The sequence below is a fragment of the Talpa occidentalis genome, unplaced genomic scaffold (genome assembly GCF_014898055.3).
Source record: "Talpa occidentalis isolate TD23 unplaced genomic scaffold, MPIMG_talOcc4v2.1 talOcc4.6, whole genome shotgun sequence".
Lineage (NCBI taxonomy): Eukaryota > Metazoa > Chordata > Mammalia > Eulipotyphla > Talpidae > Talpa > Talpa occidentalis.
In genome coordinates, this window is record NW_023604972.1 from 130,563,914 (window position 1) to 130,581,617 (window position 17,704).

The following is a 17,704-nucleotide window of genomic DNA, read 5'->3' on the forward strand; positions in this document are numbered from 1 at the left end:
GTAATTTAGAGTGATAATTTATTTAAAATGCAAGAAATATATTAAGAACCCCACCACTTTACCAAAATTGTAAATATGTATATTTTTCCAGAGCCTCAAGTTTTTTTTTAATCTTTTCTGTAAAGAGAACACATTATCCAAGAAGTGAATTTTTGATAAAATCATAGCATCAATTACCTTAATTATACAGAAAGTATTCAAGTAGTGACTTGACCACTATTTACAGATGTGTAGATTACATTATTTCTTATCATTTTTATGCTTTAAATGTTTAAATATAGGATAACAGTGTATAAAAGCATAAAATTGGGGTGTGATGGTTAGAGGACTTTGTGAAAATTCTCATTGTTGAAAAAACATTTGTATTCATTTTTGGCAGAGAAACAAATCTCATTCATTATTTATTCTTTTAAAAATATGAGAAATGCCCTTTAACTTTCACTTGGGTGGTCTTTCTTTTTGAAAAACAAAACCTAAAGAAAAAGGGCCTATCGGTCTTATGCCCAAGGGGAGATGTTTAAAACTAGCAAAACAACAAATAACTGAAAAAAAAAAAAAAAAAAGCATTGAAGCTACATTTGAATCATCTACCTGATGCATAGAATACATCCAACTTTTTTGTTGTTGTTGTTTAAATATTTATTTATTTATTTATTTATTTATTTATACAAGCACTGGGTACAGTCAAAAGGGTGGGAGGGTGTGAGAATTCACCAGAGCGGGGAACAGAACAGGCAGACTGACGAAATACACTGCTGAGAGGAGCAGCGGGTGTGGCAGGAGAGATCTGCGTACCATGCGGAACCCTGCGCCACCAGGGGAGGCCCTAAATCCAACTTTTTGAGTTACATTGAATAATGAAAGTGTCATTGTGTTAGCACATTAGGTGCCATCACACTTAATGGGTGCACATAGGGTTGTGTAAACCTGAGTTTCTGTCACTGGGATCGCATAGCATATCTCACATCTACCCTACAGAACCTGGAAAACACTGACCCAGTTATACCTTAACAGATGTGACTCACTATCAAATAAAATTGATCGGGAGAAACAAAAGTCATTAGTAGAAACAAGCATTGCAAAGATATCCAAAAAGAAAGAATCTGACTGCCCTTAAAATATAGCTCAGTGTTTATGAATGACAGCGACATGAAGTTTCGCCTTTTTTCTTCATCAGGGAAACTCAACTAGCCTAGCCTGAGTAAGACCCCCCTCCCCAAATAGAGGGGAGCAAATTTAAAGCAAGCCAGAAACCAGCATGTATTCATCCTCCTCTTTCTGACTTGGGGGCAAGTAAATGTAAAGTTGCCCGGAGACCTAATAATCTGCCCATTTGCAGGCATGTTGTAATAAATTGTGAGCATCCTTCAAGTTTTGAAGGGAGTTCCCCACTGGAGATTCTGAGTAAAAGCAGAAGAACATCCCCTGGAATAACAACTTAGTTTCTGTTTCTCCATTTCCAAGCTAGAAGTGATATTTATTAAAAATAATCACAACCAAGAAAACAAAGCAAATGTCTTTAAAAGCTTCTTTTGCATGAAAAAATGACAAAGAAATTTATGATATTGTAATCCATTGTTTTCTTCCATGCTTTTTTGTATGGGATTATTTTAACTGAGAATCCCAAGTCTTCCAGTAAAATGTATAATAGAAAAGAACTGAAATCACCATTTTGAAGGATGTGGGGACTCTGATCCCTTTCATTATTCTACACAAGGTTAAAATAGAAATAAAATCAAGACCTTGATCTAAGCATTTGCAAAATGTAAATAAAAATAAGCCTTTGTATAGCCATGTATCAATGCTGAGGAGGGGTTACCTGATTCCCCTGTATCCACACATCAGAGTCATGTTATCTCCAATTAAAGTCCCTCCAGTGTATATTCTCTGTACATGTAAAGTTTCTTTTCTGGTTTTTATGGAAAGGAAGTGTAAAAGGGCATTTAAAAATGTTTATACATTTCCTCTGGCATGCTTCAGGCTGTACTATTAGAGAGAATTCTTTAGGGAAGCATCCATTTGTGAATGGTCTTCCCATCTCTGTTAGAAAGTGAAGGCTGATGGATAAATAGATCAAACCATTTAGGAAATGTGAAGCTGGGAGCCCACTGCATTATGAGCCTTTCTAAGAGGGATAGAAGATTCTAGAAACTAAATTGCAGCAGATATATATACACACACACACACATATAAACTCCAAACTTCATTCCATGGGCATTAAGGATGAAAAAACTGTGTAAAACCTAAACTCTTCCCAAATTTAATATCCCTGGAATCATTCATTCATTTCATTCATTCATTCATTCATTTTTTCATCATATTCAGGGAGGCCCTATACCCCTGAAATTTAAAACAAAAATATTTTTGATTATAAGAACAAAAGGATGCTCACCAGAAGGGAAGGGAGATAGGGATTGGGAAAATTGGGTAAAGGGAATCAGTTGTGCCGTGATGGATGGAAACTAGACTTTTGGTAGTGATCATAGTGTAGCATATCCAGATAGATGCAATTCTCTGTACTTGAACACTTTGCAATTTCAAAATCAATATTCCTTCAATATTTGCAATAAAGATGCAATTGGATACCCTTGTAGATATTACATGTTAGAAGTTGAACATTTTAGTCTAATTCAACAGGTAGAGACATCAGAAATGGAGATCAACATGAGTGCTGAAGTAGGAGAAAATTCAGAGGATTCATGTCTTAGAAGCAAAGAAGACAGAGAAATTGACTGCTCATTTTCTTCTGCTTGGTAAGAAGGATGACATCAAGAAATGCCTATGAGATTTAACACTGATGTCCCCAAGAGCAGTTTGAATGCAGTTAAGATAGAAAGATGCTGACCAAAATTGGTATAAGATGATGAGAGTGAATAAGGTAACTCTGTCCCAAAGTTTGCTTAAATAGGGACATGGGACAGTTGTTAGAAAGGGAATTGAGGTCAATATTCGTTCAATTCATGTACTGCTAGAAATATCTAAGGAAAGGGAAAGAAATAATGGTGGAAGTGCAAAAGGGAATAATTGACGGTATGGTTTTCTTTATGGTAAGGTAATAGGAATACCTAATGCACAAGTCCATTACTTGGTATTTGATGGGAACACTGATGTATTTATCAATAATAAAAAAGAGGAGGCATAATATGGGAAGAGATGTAAGTAGGCAGAAATGTGGTGGGGACCTACCAGATTTCTCTGTTGATTGTTTCTTTCCTTTGACTAACGGTGTGACCATCAGATAAGTGTAAGGATGGGATAAGACTTGGTAGAATTTAAGATTAAGGAAAGTGTAAAAATGTCTGTTAATGGAGAAAGATTTGGAATGGAGCAGTCTTGTATAATTTCTATAGCATTTGAAGCTCAATTTTGGGAATTCATCTTAAACTTCATGAGAAAAAGTAAAAATGACCAAAAAAAAAGATTAACAATGGATTCCTATTTCATCATTTTCAGTTGCTTGGACACAGGCATTGAGCACACAGAAGTTAAATTTAACAGAGTTACAATTTAGTCAAATGATGCATTAAAGTATTTGAAGAGGATTGAAATGAGCAAATGAGTTGAGCACATGTGCTGGGGAATACTTTCATAATTATACATGAGGTAAAGAGGAAAGTGAGATCATGAAGATACTATGAATAGATAGTAGGATAATGCAACTGAAGGTTGAGGGATGAATAAAGAAAAGTTAAAATTGGAATAATTAGGTAAATGAGCTTCAGGACTACATATGGTGCAGAGAGAATGATGTTTGCAAATTAAAATAGTTGCAATTATTAAGACAGGTCTAGTGGATGGTTGTAAGGGGTGTGGGTTGAGGTAGGGTACAGATCAATGTCATTGAGAAAAAAATGTCAAGAAATTGTGATGTCCAGAGTACTTGGACATCCTTCTAAGTAGATATAGGATGGAAAAGTTTGCAAAGAATAGTGAGGCAAGGCATTTTATTTTAAGGGAGCTAAATAGTAAAATTAATTTCACAAGTAGATTTTGTATGCTGTGTCTGCACATGGATATGGAACAGAGTCATTTCTGTGTCAATGATTGGGGAATCATTGTCATAACCCCATGTCTGAGATTCTTTACCTGCTGCTCTCTCATCCTCCAAGTTCCTAACTCATAGATTCTCAGATATGGTATATACAATGCATCCTGACTGGTTTATGAAATGTCATAGTCCAACCATTCTTTTTGTCCTTAAATTTTAATCTGTAATTTTAACACATGACAAATAACGCAACAAGACTTACATGCTAGAGGACAGAGTGAGAAAGTTGGAGTTATCTTAATGTAAAGAAGAACAAAGATGGTATAGAGCAGAAGGTAGAATGAGGGAAGAATAAACATATCTTGAAGAAGGGAAAATGATCTAGATATATAAGATATAGATAGATAGATAAAAAATAAGGAGAGACATCCCCATAAAGCCAGCTAGAAACATGCACAGACTAGGAAAGAGATGGCTATCAAACTTAAAAAAAGAAATTTTAATAAAAAGATCTGGAAAAGAGAGATTTTGGATAAATATTTTATATTTTAATCCTGTTAAATTAACAAATATTAGTCATATGACATTTTCCGATGCCAGGGACTTCAAAGTTGTCCTTATTCTTAGGTATTTGCACCATAAACAAATATTAATGAGACAACTTTTACATCACCACTAGATTTTAGTGTTTCTACTTTAAAATGTGTGCAACTTTAACAGAGACGGTACCTTAATTAAAAGCTACCTCATTGTCATTAGATAGTACCATCAACAATATTAAGTCTAGGTCTTCATTTTAATCAATTTATGGAAAACCTATTCATGACAATTTAAAAAATGTATATTAGTTTCAAAGGAAAATAAATTTTCTTTTTTGAAGTCAGGAACTAATTAATTTTCCCTTTAAGGTTTGTAAAACTGAGAGGTAAAAACATTAAGTGCAGATATATTAGCATTTTAACTAAATTGAAGTTATTTTGACAGATGAAATTACAACTGAGATTAGATTGGGAAGACAAAATATTTGAAGAATCCTGTGATTGAACTAACAGGAGTCATTTTATTAATCAAATATCTGAAGGATTGTGATAGTCTAAAATATTTTTTAAATATGACAAAGTTAGTAATTGAATTTGTCTATGTGCCTTATTCCATGGGTTATTCACCGGCATTGTAAGTGTCATGAATTTTGTCTACTTGAATATTTCACTAGGTGGGTACATAGTGAATCAAATAGAGAGTGCATCAGAGCATAGATTTAAATTATCTCTGTTAAGGTTCAGTACATGACAAAACCTTGGCCACTTTTTCATTTGCAAAGTATTTTCCATTCTTGGAATTTTATTTTTCCCGAACATATTTTTTTTCTTTATTGTATGGTTTGAATTGGAATTCTGTTATTAGCCTACAGAAACATCTTAGGGTATGTTTTTTTTTTTTTTTTTCGTTTGTTTCAATATTTATGTTATTTTTGAATTGTTCTTGTTTATAAATGGTGATGACCATGATCTTTTTGAAATATGATGGATCTTTTGTAATACAAGCAAAGCCTGTTTTATAAGTTCTGTTTACCTTTCGTGCAGCCTGTTCCTGAGCTGCATGCTTGAAATCTTGCTATCAAGCAGGTCTGCACTCTGTACCCCATTATTCTTGTATTTCTCTTGTGGAATTTTATGAATCCACTCAGATGGTAGCCAGCTGACCAGTAGTTTTTCTTTGATTGATAAGATGATAGAAAATAAATGTTTCTTTTATTTAATTTTTTAACAATTTGTTTATTTATGCACACAAGAACTGGGGTACAGACCAGCGTTTGGGGGTGAGAGGATTCTCCAGAGACAGAGTGGGGAACAGAACAGGCAGAATGACTGGAATACACTGCTGAGGGGAGCAGCAGGCTAGACAGGAGAGGTCTGCTGCGCCATGTGGGTTTCTCCCTGGTGGGTAGGGGATCAAACTCATACTGCAGAGGCTGTGGATTGCTTCATAGTGTGGTGCTTAACCCCTTGCGCCACCAGGGAGGCCCCAAAATGCTATGTTGGAAAGTATAGGGAGTCTTGTCTATTATTTTCACAGGATTTTTTTTTTTATTTTTAATGCTCCTCAAAATTATTTTCCTTTTCATGTCACCTCTTCTTTTTCCACCTTTCTTAGTTCTAACTGTTCCATCAGTGTGTGTGTGTGTGTGTATGTGTAATCACTCTTACACTACATTTAACTTTTAAGCATGTACCATGGGCAATGAAGAATGCACGTTTTAGCATGAGATTCCCTGGGTTAGAATCACAACTAATTATCAGGAGTATATGCATGCGAACTTTAGTAAATAACTCAGTTTCTTTTATGTTCCATTCTCAGCATCCATGTGCCGGGATGATCATTATTGGAGGCGATCTTTAAAGCTTTTTTAGGAATAAATTAATCCATTAAAAGAGCTTTGACTACTGCCTGAGTATAAACTAAATCTCTTCTAGAGGGGTGCCAGTCATCACTTTGTTTTCCCTAGTCTCCATACATATCAAACTGTCTCCTCCATCTAAGTTTCTATTTCAGCCACTACTTCTCATGGTGCATGACTGTCCTAACCAACATCATCTCTTCCATGGGAATACACAGTGGGGGCTCCACTCAGGAGGAGAGAAAAAATAAAGCATAAAACATAGTGTTTGCATTTTTTAGTAAACAATAGAAATCCTGAAATGACCATTTATGAGTATATTATGAAAATTCAACACTGTAAATATTTTGATTCAAATTATTATAGGAAAAGTGAAAATAAGAATTAGGGCTTAGGTTATAAATCTCAGCTAAAGGTAGTAACAGTAGCACATTAAGATGTAAAATCTGACATATCAGGGCCTTTCTTGATTTAGAAGTCCTTGTAACTTGTGTGCTAAACATACCATGCAGATGAGTCTCAATTTTTGAGTTTCAAAATCCAAGAACAATGCTGAAAATCAGTCAAGGCATTTACTTATTCATCAATTCATTCATCTAGGTATTTATTAAGTAACTAGTGCAAGCCTATTCTAGGTGAGTTAGAAAATCAGATTCCCTGCAAGCCAGAAGCTTAAGCAGACCTAACATATATCCCGTAAAATTAAAATGGGCAAAGCAAATGATACATGCATGAGAATGTCCAAACAGCGTTCATAATGTCCCCTGCACACTCTAGATTTCTGCCCCCTAAACATTTCTATATCCCCAATACCTCTTAGGTACTGGTTGCCCTTGGGTCTTCTCAATATTATTTTCTTCTTTCTTATGGCATGCATCCATTTCCTGCAGAAAACATTTGAGCCAGTTTTATGAGCTTCTTTCCTAATGCCCAAGTATGTATGGGAATCAGGATACTTTTCTCTTGTAGCATGGAAAATTTCCCTGCATTCAACATTTATGCCAAACTAAACCTGCATGAGAAAGTCATTTGATTAAAAAGGCTAATGTTTGAGTTCTGTAGTACTGATGACAGGAAGACTTGATGACTCGTAACTATGAACTTGTTGTCAAAATGTTGAGTCAGGCCTGTTTTCATTTCCATTAATCATAGAACATGGGAACAAATGTATACCTAGAAGTCCCCAATGATTATAAAAAGTTAGAAAACATTTTGTAGTATTGAATGATATTCCAAGTGATTTTATGGATGATCACATCAGCTATAGATGAAGGATGAAAACCACTTGTATATGATGCTTAAAACTGGAAAAGAATAGGAGAAAAATGCTATAGGTCCCTTGCAAAGCAGTTTCTGAAATTGCCTGAATTCCTAAATATCTTAAGCTGTACAACAGGATAGCAGTCCCATACCTGGGGCCATGGTGAGGATCAAACAAGGTAACATGGAATTTAGCAGAACTGATGCTTCTTAAGTAGCCAATAAGTTTATTTTTTTAAAGATTTATTTATTTACACATACGAGAACTGGGATACAGGCCAGAGGTGCAGGGGGTGGAGTATTGAGAGGATTCACCAGAGACAGAATGGGGAGCAGAACAGGCAGATCTACTGAAATACACTGCTGAGGGGAGGAGTGGGTGACACAGGCGAGGTCTGCTTCACCTGTGGGTCACCTTCCTGGAAGGGGATCGAACTCGTGCAATAGTGACTGTGGATGGCTTCATAATGCTGACACTAAACCCCTTGAACCACCAAGGAGGCCCATCCAGTAAGTTTACTAAAAGATCTTGAGGTCCAAAGTTTGTATTCAGCTGATAGATGATTCACTGCAATGACACCTTGAGGTTCTTATCTTCCCAGGCTCAGTCCTGCAGCTTCACAGAGTTTTGCTCTTTTGTTATTCCTAGCCATTATTCCTGCCTTTAAGAATGTTCTATTGAACTTTTAGTGGTGAACTTAATGTGGTAAATACACATATTGAGTCTCAATGGTGTGCCTCTGAAACTTATATAATGTTAAAATGCAACCTGTCTTCGATAAAATAATATAGAAATAGAAATAATTCAATTGCTTGTATGAAATTATTGTATATCTAGGCATGCTGCATTCTATGTCCAATAGAAAATTTAGTAAAAGTTTATTTTCCCCTTAGAAACCTATATAATGTTTGGCAATTTCTGAATCAAATGCAAAGATAAATGGTCTTTACCTTGCCTGGAATTCCCGTCTTTTATATTGTTTATCAAGGTCTTATGTAAGTTTTCTATAATATCTTCTGCACCAACCCTGTTTTAATTGCTTAAATACACTAATTCATTTATATTCATAGTTTCCAGTATTGAAAAAAAGTAATTTATTTGTGTCTTGGTGAGCAACGTATTTAGTAGAATCCTGTTTCAGTAATATTTGTTTTAAATATTTGTGTGTCATTTAATTCGGTTTAAGTGCCTTTGGACTGTAGCCATTGAAAGCCATAGGACTTCTTCGCAGGTAGTCTGAAGAAGCTTTTGTCATCTTCCCAGTGTTTGGGTATTGCCTGAGCTTCTCCATGGCAATAAATCATGTAGCATAGGGCCTGGCATGCTGAGTTTTTAGGAGCTCTGCATGATCACAGAACAAGTTGTATAAATAAATATATTTATCTCAAATAAACACAATAAAATAAAATGGATTTAATAGACATGAAATTTCTTGTAGCTTAGTGGCTAAACTCTCCGTTTAAAGGCTCAAAATCACAATGAAGCAGAATCTAGAAACAGCGTGCTGTCTTCTGGATCAGAGACAAAGCAGATGCTTGCAATTTAGTTCAAGTTTGCTATATAATTGTGTACATGTATCCATAGTTCTGAATTCCAGGTATAAACTTTGTCTCAGATCCTCAAGCATTTTTTCATCTATATCAGATTCGTAATTTTATCCCTAATTTTTTTATATACAATCTTAACAAAAATGTATTCCTGCTACAGAATCGTTGACCTACAATGACATACATCAGAATATGATTTTTTTAAAAATAATTATCATGATAATTTTTCTTTCTTATATGTTTTTCTATTCTAGTTCAGAATCATATATCTTTAATATTAAAGGTAATATTTTACTTCTACTGTTGCTAAATCTATTTCCAGCTACATTTATATATCAGAGTCAATATAATATAGTGGTTAAGAGTTTGGTGCCTGGACGTGGAGATTGGCTGAATTCAACTCAAAGTTTACCACAGTAAAGACTGTTGACTTTTGATAAGTTCTTAACCTCCTCTATAAAGGCCAGAACTATCTCATAGTCTTGTGAGGATAAACAGAGTTACTACATTTAGCATGTTACCTACAGAACGTTGGGTGAGAATATTCTCCAAGACATATTTCCACACATTTCCTGAGCAAAAGGCATTGATATCATTATCTAAATTATAGATCAGAAATAGATATAAGGGTGATAAATAGCTAGATACACAGGCAGGAATAAACACAGAGCATATAGATCTTCTTCAAAGAAGGTAGAAGATTTACTTCCTGATCAACAAATAAAGATAATGTCTCTGTTCTGAAGAAAGATTGAGTATGTCTGCTGAGACTGAGCTTTAAAAGAAGGGGGGCCTGAAATCTTGTATTTTGTCAGAGTGTGTGTGCGTGCGTGTGCAACGTGTGCTTAAGCTATTTCCTAAGGTCCCGGTGATGCTGTGGGGAAGGAGAATGAATATGAACATACAGCTCATCATATGCCTGCTGAGTAATGCTAAGGAGTTGTGTTGCCACCATTCATAAACCCTCATTAACAGATTGACTTAGATTATGAGCAGGGTAAAGTCAGTTATTAATTATATGACTTACACTCATATAAACTAACTGAAGAAGTAGTTGATGTAAGATACCCAACTCATCAAGATTAATAATATGCCAATTGATGCAAACAGTACTACAACAAACCATTTAATGTTTGTTTTCCTTTTCTTTTTTATGAATGACATCATATTTAGTTTAATCAATGATGGTTTAGCTCTTTTTTTCTTCATTTAAATATAGCCTTATTTATGCAGATGCTTTTATATTAAAAACAAAAATTGCTTCTGTATTGTTTTAAAATAATTAGATTCTTAGATATGAAACTCTGAAATCCTGATGCATAGCTTCTCTAAGAGCAAAACAAAAAAAGAGTAAATAAAACTTAGACATCAGATCACTAATACTCATTTTGGTAGCAAAAGGAAACTGTGCTATACCAAATCTCTTCTAAGTGTCTTACATAAAAAATAAAATCATACCTGAGAGTCACTTTTATTAACTTTCATTTGTAAAGTCACTCAGTTAGAAAAAATGAGACTCTTTCGATTGATACAAAGTTGTAAATGGGTGCTTACAAAGAAAATTGTTAATTGTATATGCGCTTCAATCGCCAAAGTAGACTTTTGTTTTGCTTTAATAAAACTGAGACTAGGGCCTCCCCTGGTGGCGCAGCAGTTGAGCGCTGGGCTGGGAAGCTGACACAGCCTCTGCAGCATGGGTTCGATCCCCGGCCGCAGGCGAGGGATCCCCAGCCGCAGGCGAGGGTCCCACATGACACGCAGACCTCTCCTGCTGCCCGCTGCTCCCCTCAGCAGTGTACTTCGGTCCTTCTGCCTGCTCTGCTCCCCTCTCTGGCTCTGGTGAATTCTCTCACCCTCCTGCGCTTCTGACTGTACCCAGTGCTTGTATAAATAAGTAAATAAATCTTTTTAAAAAATAAATAAGACTGAGACTATTGATTACCAAAAAGAGGTGAAGATATGTAGTCAGTGTTTTAAGTACACATTTAGCAAACTCAGAATATGTTTCAGTTATAAAAGGGTGGTAATGGTAAAAGCAGCTGTGTTCTGAGGTTAACATGCAAGCTAGTTGACTGGACAATACAGTGAATTAACAGTTACTTAAGAGTTGACCTGGTATAAAACATATTTGACATTTTATTTCTGTTACATCTTGGCAACTTGTTCCTAATCACTCACAAATGAAATTAAGAGGAAAGATTGATTGTGTCTCCAAAGCACCTTCCATTTTGGCAGATACATATTTTCAAAATCACTTTGCCACATGGAGAATGTGGAAAGTGTTCAAACGGTGTTCCACTTGAGGAGTTGATGGAACTGCAACTTTAGATTCTGGGTGGATTCTCTTCAGTCACCTTCTCTCCCTGCTACATTAGCTCAGCTGTCTTCACTTACTTAATTCTCTTCTTTCTATCCTTGGCTGAGTTTTAACTTTGTGGTAGATAATTCCCAATGTCCTCTAACTTTAAAAATGGGACAATGATGCAAAAGAAAAATGGAAAACAATACAAGAGAATATTTTTAAAGTAGAAACTGGAATTGTGTGGGTGAGAAAAAATCAGAGTTTATATTGCTGATTTAGAGAAACAAAGCCTTTGTCAAAAAGCATATTTAACTCTGGAAATGTATCTCTCATTTAATTTTTCTCTCATCAACTATAGATAATTTTTTCAGTTAGTAAGTGTTATAAATTCATAATTGAAAAACCTTTATATTTATAGATTTGTATGCATGCATGCATGTTCTATTCATACTCATTGTATGCATGTTATATTCATATGATAAAATGTAAACCAACTATGGTAATGCCCCCAAGGAAGTAATCACAGTATAGTTTCTCTATCAATCACAGTCTTGTCTGTTCAACACATGATACCACCCCTATGGCCACCCTCTCTCACTGGGGCGTAGCATAGCACTTGATCTGCAGCAACATCTCTGCAAGAGGTGTACAACAGCTTTAGGCATTTGTCAGAATTTTTCAGTCTAAATATGAATTTTTCAGAAGCTATCCTTTTGAGGAGAGTATATTGCGATAGAACAGGAAATCCTTTAAGCATGATCTCTGGTTTTTAAAGGATTTTGAGCATTGTATTTGAGGCTTTACAAATCACTATGTTGTCAGTTTATATCCTATCCAGTTCAATTCTTGGACCCGAGTTGGAAACATGGTGATAATACATACAGAGAGCAGAGATTATCCAGCTTTTCATACTGCTTCATGAGGATGTAATATATTTTCATTAGAGTACAAAGCCTAGAATCGTGGACTCTATTTCTCTGCTGTACGTGAAGTTGCAGATAAAAAATTGCAAGCAAATTCAGCCCATACGTAAATGCCAGATATTTAATGAAAAAATTTTCTTCTTCATATATATTGAAGTATTGATGTATGAGAATACAATATATGGGTAAAAAAACATTTCTATGGATCAGGATTCATACCACACAGACAGCTCATGACTTGATTCTTCTCCATGTTTCTGTGTTCTCATAAGTGAAGACTTTTATCTCCCTAGTACCTGCTGAAATCCTCTGAAGGCTTCTTCACTGGCATATTTGGGGTTAAGGTCATGACAACTTGAAGACAGGACCCAGTGGACCTCTCAATTAAATTGTCTATATTGGGCTCCCCTGTGACATGGACTTCCTTAAAACATGGCAGTCCAAGGACTTAAGTGATGGTTCAGGGTTCAAAGGGCAGAGAGGAAGCTATATAACCTCCTAAGATTTACTCCTTAAGTTACAGTGTTTCATGTCTGCACTAAAGTTTTGTTCAAACCAACCACAAACCTGTCCAGAACCAAGAAGGGGATAAAGAAGAGACTATTGGAGGACTATTAGAGAATTCATATTAAAATTGCCAACAAATCTAAATTAAAAGAGAGAGAGAGAGAGAAAGGATATATATCTTACTAAAGACTTAAAAATATTCCACAATGCAGGCATATCTTGGGCATTTTTAATGATACCAAGAAGAACATAGAAAATGCTTTTTTTGGCTCATTTTTATTCCTTAATAATTATTCATGTATTCTTTAGGAGAATAATGGCAAAACAAATATTTCAAAAGCAAGTGAATTTAAACACAGAGTTTAAACAAATTCCTAAGGATAAAAGAACAATTCCCTGTTTGAGAAGTAAGATTAAATGTAAATTGACTAACGTACATGACTACTCAGTGATTTTACATTTTTTGTCACATGTCAACAAGGATCTTCACAACATACAGAGGGAGAAAGTCTGGGTTGATTTTTATGTCAAAAACATAGATCTGACAGGATCAAAGATGTAATATTAAGCTGTATGATAGCATTTGATGCTTATATGACAAGCCTGGTCTCCTGTAATATCCACAAAATTCTTTTACTGAAAAAGTTTGATGCTGCTACATTTAGCATTTGTGAACATTTTGATCCTTTTTAAAAGCACCATTTTGTTGTAATTTCAAGCTCATTTAACCATATCACAACCTGATGGAAAGAAACATTAATAATGCTTCAGTTGACCGACTTAAAGCAGAATGCAGATGAAACATGAATAATATAAGATTTTTTTTGTTTGTTTATAGTCTTCCATTAAGCTTTTCCATTGTCAGTGTATTTTATATTAGAGAGATGGGACTATTTACTCAGAATGAAAAAGCTCATTCTCCTTGCAAACTGGCATTAGTTGTGACAATCCACTGAGACTGAGTCTTCTGTGAAGATGTACTAATTCAGCAAGGCCTTCCAACTTCCAGTCCTTCTCTTTACTCCTGGAAATATTCCTATGATCTTTCTCCATAACAAAAGCATATTCCTATGATCTTTCTCCATAACAAAAGCAAGAGAGGAATGTGGCAGACCTGTGCTGTAGTCCAGTGATTCTCCAGAGTTTGGATTTCAGGATCCTTTTATATTTTAAAAATTATTGAACAATCTAAGGCACCTTCCTTTATATAATATTAATTTTTATTATATTAAAATTAAAGCTAAGAATATTTTTTTAAATAATAAATTTTATTTTTATATTCCCCCATACAATTGCAAAAGCCCCATTCTGACCCCAATCCTTCCCTTCCCGCCACCCACCACCCAAAAAGTGTCTCTGGTTCATAGTTTTTTGTTGATTTTGATTTTCACTTTCTTATATTCATTTTCCTGGTCCCTTATTTAAGTTTTCTAGATTCCTGCTATGAGTGAGACCATCCGGTATTTTTCTTTTTCTTTTTGGCTTATTTCACTGAGCATGATCCCTTCCAGCGCCATCCATGTTGCTGCAAATTGCATGTGTTTATCTTTTTTGAATGCTGAGTAATATTCCATGGTGTATATGTACCACATCTTCTTGATCCAGTCATCTATTTTTGGGCATTTGGGCTGTTTCCAAAGCTTAGCTATTGTAAAGAGTGCTGCTATAAACATAGGGGTGCAGGTGCTCTTTGGAATGGATGTTTCTGTGTCCTTTGGGTAAATACCTAGGAGTGGAATTGCTGGATCCTATGGAAGCTCTATGTTCAGTAGGTCCAGAAATCTCCACACAGCTCTCCATAGTGGTTGGACCAGTTTGCACTCCCACCAACAATGCAGGAGAGTTCCTTTTTTCTCCACACCCTCGCCAACATTTGTTGTTGCTAGTTTTTTTAATATGTGCCATTCTCACTGGTGTGAGATGGTATCTCATGGTAGTTTTGATTTGCATTTCCCTGATTACAAGTGATGTTGAACATTTTTTCATATGTCTGTTGGCCATTTGCATTTCCTCTTCAGAGAAGTTTCTTTTTATCTCTTCTGCCCATTTTTTGACTGGATTATTTTCTTTGTTGTTGCTGAGTCTCATCAGCTCTTTGCAGATTTTTGTGATCAGTCCTTTATCATTAGTGTTGGGTGCAAAAATGTTCTCCCAGTTGGTGGGATTTCTCTTTGTTTTTGTTATTGTCTCTTTTGCTGTGCAGAAGCTCTTTAATTTGATGTAGTCCCAGCTGTTTATCTTTGCCTTCACTATCACTGCTTTGGGTGATGTGTCTGTAAAGATGTCTTTGATGTGCAAATCCCGTAGTGTTTCGCCTATATTTCCTTCTATATATTTTATGGTTTCAGGTCTTATGTCTAGTTCTTTAATCCATTTTGAGTTGATTTTGTGTATGGTGTGAGGTAGTGGTCAAGCTTCATTCTTTTGCATGTAGCGACCCAGTTTTCCCAGCACCATTTATTGAACAAATAAAGCTAAGAATATTTTATATTAATATTTATTATATTAATAAATATATTAATGTGTTTATTAATATTTATTATATTAAATTAAAGCTAAGGAATTTTTATATGAGAATGTCTTACTATATACACATTTGCTACCAACAGTTTTTAAAAATTATCTTTGCTTATTTAATAAGAAAAAAAAAAAAACACCTGATTTTAATTTGAATTGTTCTATTTATGACCGTGGTGAAAACTTTATGTTTTTTGTATATTTTATTTATATGCTTGAATTTATCAGCGTTTTCATTTGTGGCTTCCTGTTGTAATTATACTGTTCTTCCTGACTTCAGTCAAAAAAGTTTCTCCTGTTGAATTTTCAAGTACAAATTTTGTGTATGTCTACATTCTTGGTCTCTCAACAGTTTACTTCTGGTTATATTTGAAGTAGTAATCTCATTTTATTTTTTTTCTAGATGACTAATCAATTGTCATACATCATTTTGAAATGATGTATCTTTTTCCCAATAATTTCAAATGACGCTTGCACTATATCTCCTGTAGCGGATGGGTGTCAGTCAGTTTGCAAGGAGAATGAGCTTTGTTCTCTGCCCTTCAGTATCAGAGATGAGAAACGTAAGGTTAGATATCTTGTTTAATATGATAATTTTTTTTCCAATATACTTGCCCAATATGTATTGACAAAATGGTGGTTTTAGGGAAGGTGGTGATAGTGCTACAGTCTTAACTATAGAGCTGGGAGCCAAACCGCTGTCTCCCTGGCATCCAGTCTGCAAGTTGATGTGCTCACTGCATTGTATGCAATGAATTGTCATCTTTCTATTATTACCTATTCAAAATTGCTTAAGTTTGCTTACCAATTCCTGATAAAATAACTTTTGGAAATCAAAAAATAATATATTTTCTATAGCATATTGCATATTATAACTTTCAAGTTTCAAAATAACAAATGTTAACCAAAAATTTTTATTTGAAAGTTTTACAGTAATTATATAATATATATTTATTATATATAGTATATATATTATATTGTATATGCATTCTTCTAATTCTTGCCTGTAATTATTTTAAAATGGATATGGAGAAATAAAAATAGAACTATAAAGTGATTTTTTATTTCATATAAGATAGAAATGACTCTTCTATGAATGTAATAGAAAAGGAAAGAGAATTAACATAGATACTTTGATGTGCTTGGTCTTTGATAGGCATTTTTCACTCTTTGTTCCCACTGTAGTGAATGTAAATGTACAGGAAAACACAAATCAGAAAATCTGTTTTGCACTCATACTTTGTAATATCTACTTTTCTTAATATTCATATCACCTTTTTTGCTTATATTGTATCAGAACTTGAATCATATATTTAAAATAGAAATGCATATTCTTCTACCAGATCATTGGAAATCTATAAAAATTTAAATGGGATAACTGGTCTACAAATATTTTATTTAACTTTACTTAGATGCTATAATTTTGATAAAGTTGTTAACTATATTAAAATCTCACTTCATTTATTTAATTACAGTATTTGTATATTACTATAGTAGATAATTTTGATGTTGGTTTTTGTTTGAATACCTGGATAGTATAGTTATTAATGCACTACTGCACAAAAAAATGTTCTCTGCATTAATCTTTGTAAATCTTAATTCACTGGAGAAAGAACTATATAGATGTGGTGATAGATTATTCACTAAGTTACAGCGAAAATGTTGTGACATATCATATTTTGCCCAAATTTCCCCTCAATATTTCATGTAAGATAGAAGTTCAATGTCTTAACACACACACACACACACACAAGTACACACAATATATAATCAACTCTGATAACAGACTGATAAAATCTAATCAGGAAATACTAAATCGTCTTTTAAAGGTACATATAGATTTACATTATCTTGTAGTGTATCAACTTAACAGTGAATTAATATCTGTCATTTTGGAAGTTCATTTTCTGAAGGTGCCCATTCAAAGACAGATATTAAGGCTGATACTGACATATTTTGACAGTGTAATTGTGTTTTCATACACAATATCTTTATTTGAGAGATACCAGAACATTAAGACAGACATCATTTAAAAAAAGTTACAATGCTTCCCACTTTCCTATAGAATTATAAACTGAAGACAGAATTTCCCTTACTAGTCTCTTTCTTTGACATCTTCTCTCTCTCCTTGATCAACTCAAGGGTTGTACACCATTATACTTGACCATTATAGAGGCTGAATTCAAATGTGCTGCATTGCATCAAAATGTGAAATATTAAAAATAGAATTTTTGACCACATTATAATGTATTATAGCATAT

The 17,704-nt window shown here is 34.4% G+C and overlaps 1 protein-coding gene across 9 annotated transcripts in view; it reads left to right on the forward strand.

The window, feature by feature from the left end:
- Positions 1-17,704, forward strand: part of CDH18 (cadherin 18) — a 712,342-nt gene that overhangs the window by 411,817 nt on the left and 282,821 nt on the right. Inside the window, exon 3 of one of the 9 annotated variants that reach the window (XM_054688413.1) lies at positions 2,625-2,753. The exons of 7 other annotated variants lie outside the window; for them this stretch is intronic. The gene's annotated coding sequence lies outside the window, so the exon portion shown is untranslated. The remainder of the gene's footprint in view (positions 1-2,624; positions 2,754-17,704) is intronic. One more of the 9 variants, XM_054688412.1, reaches the window with a different exon arrangement.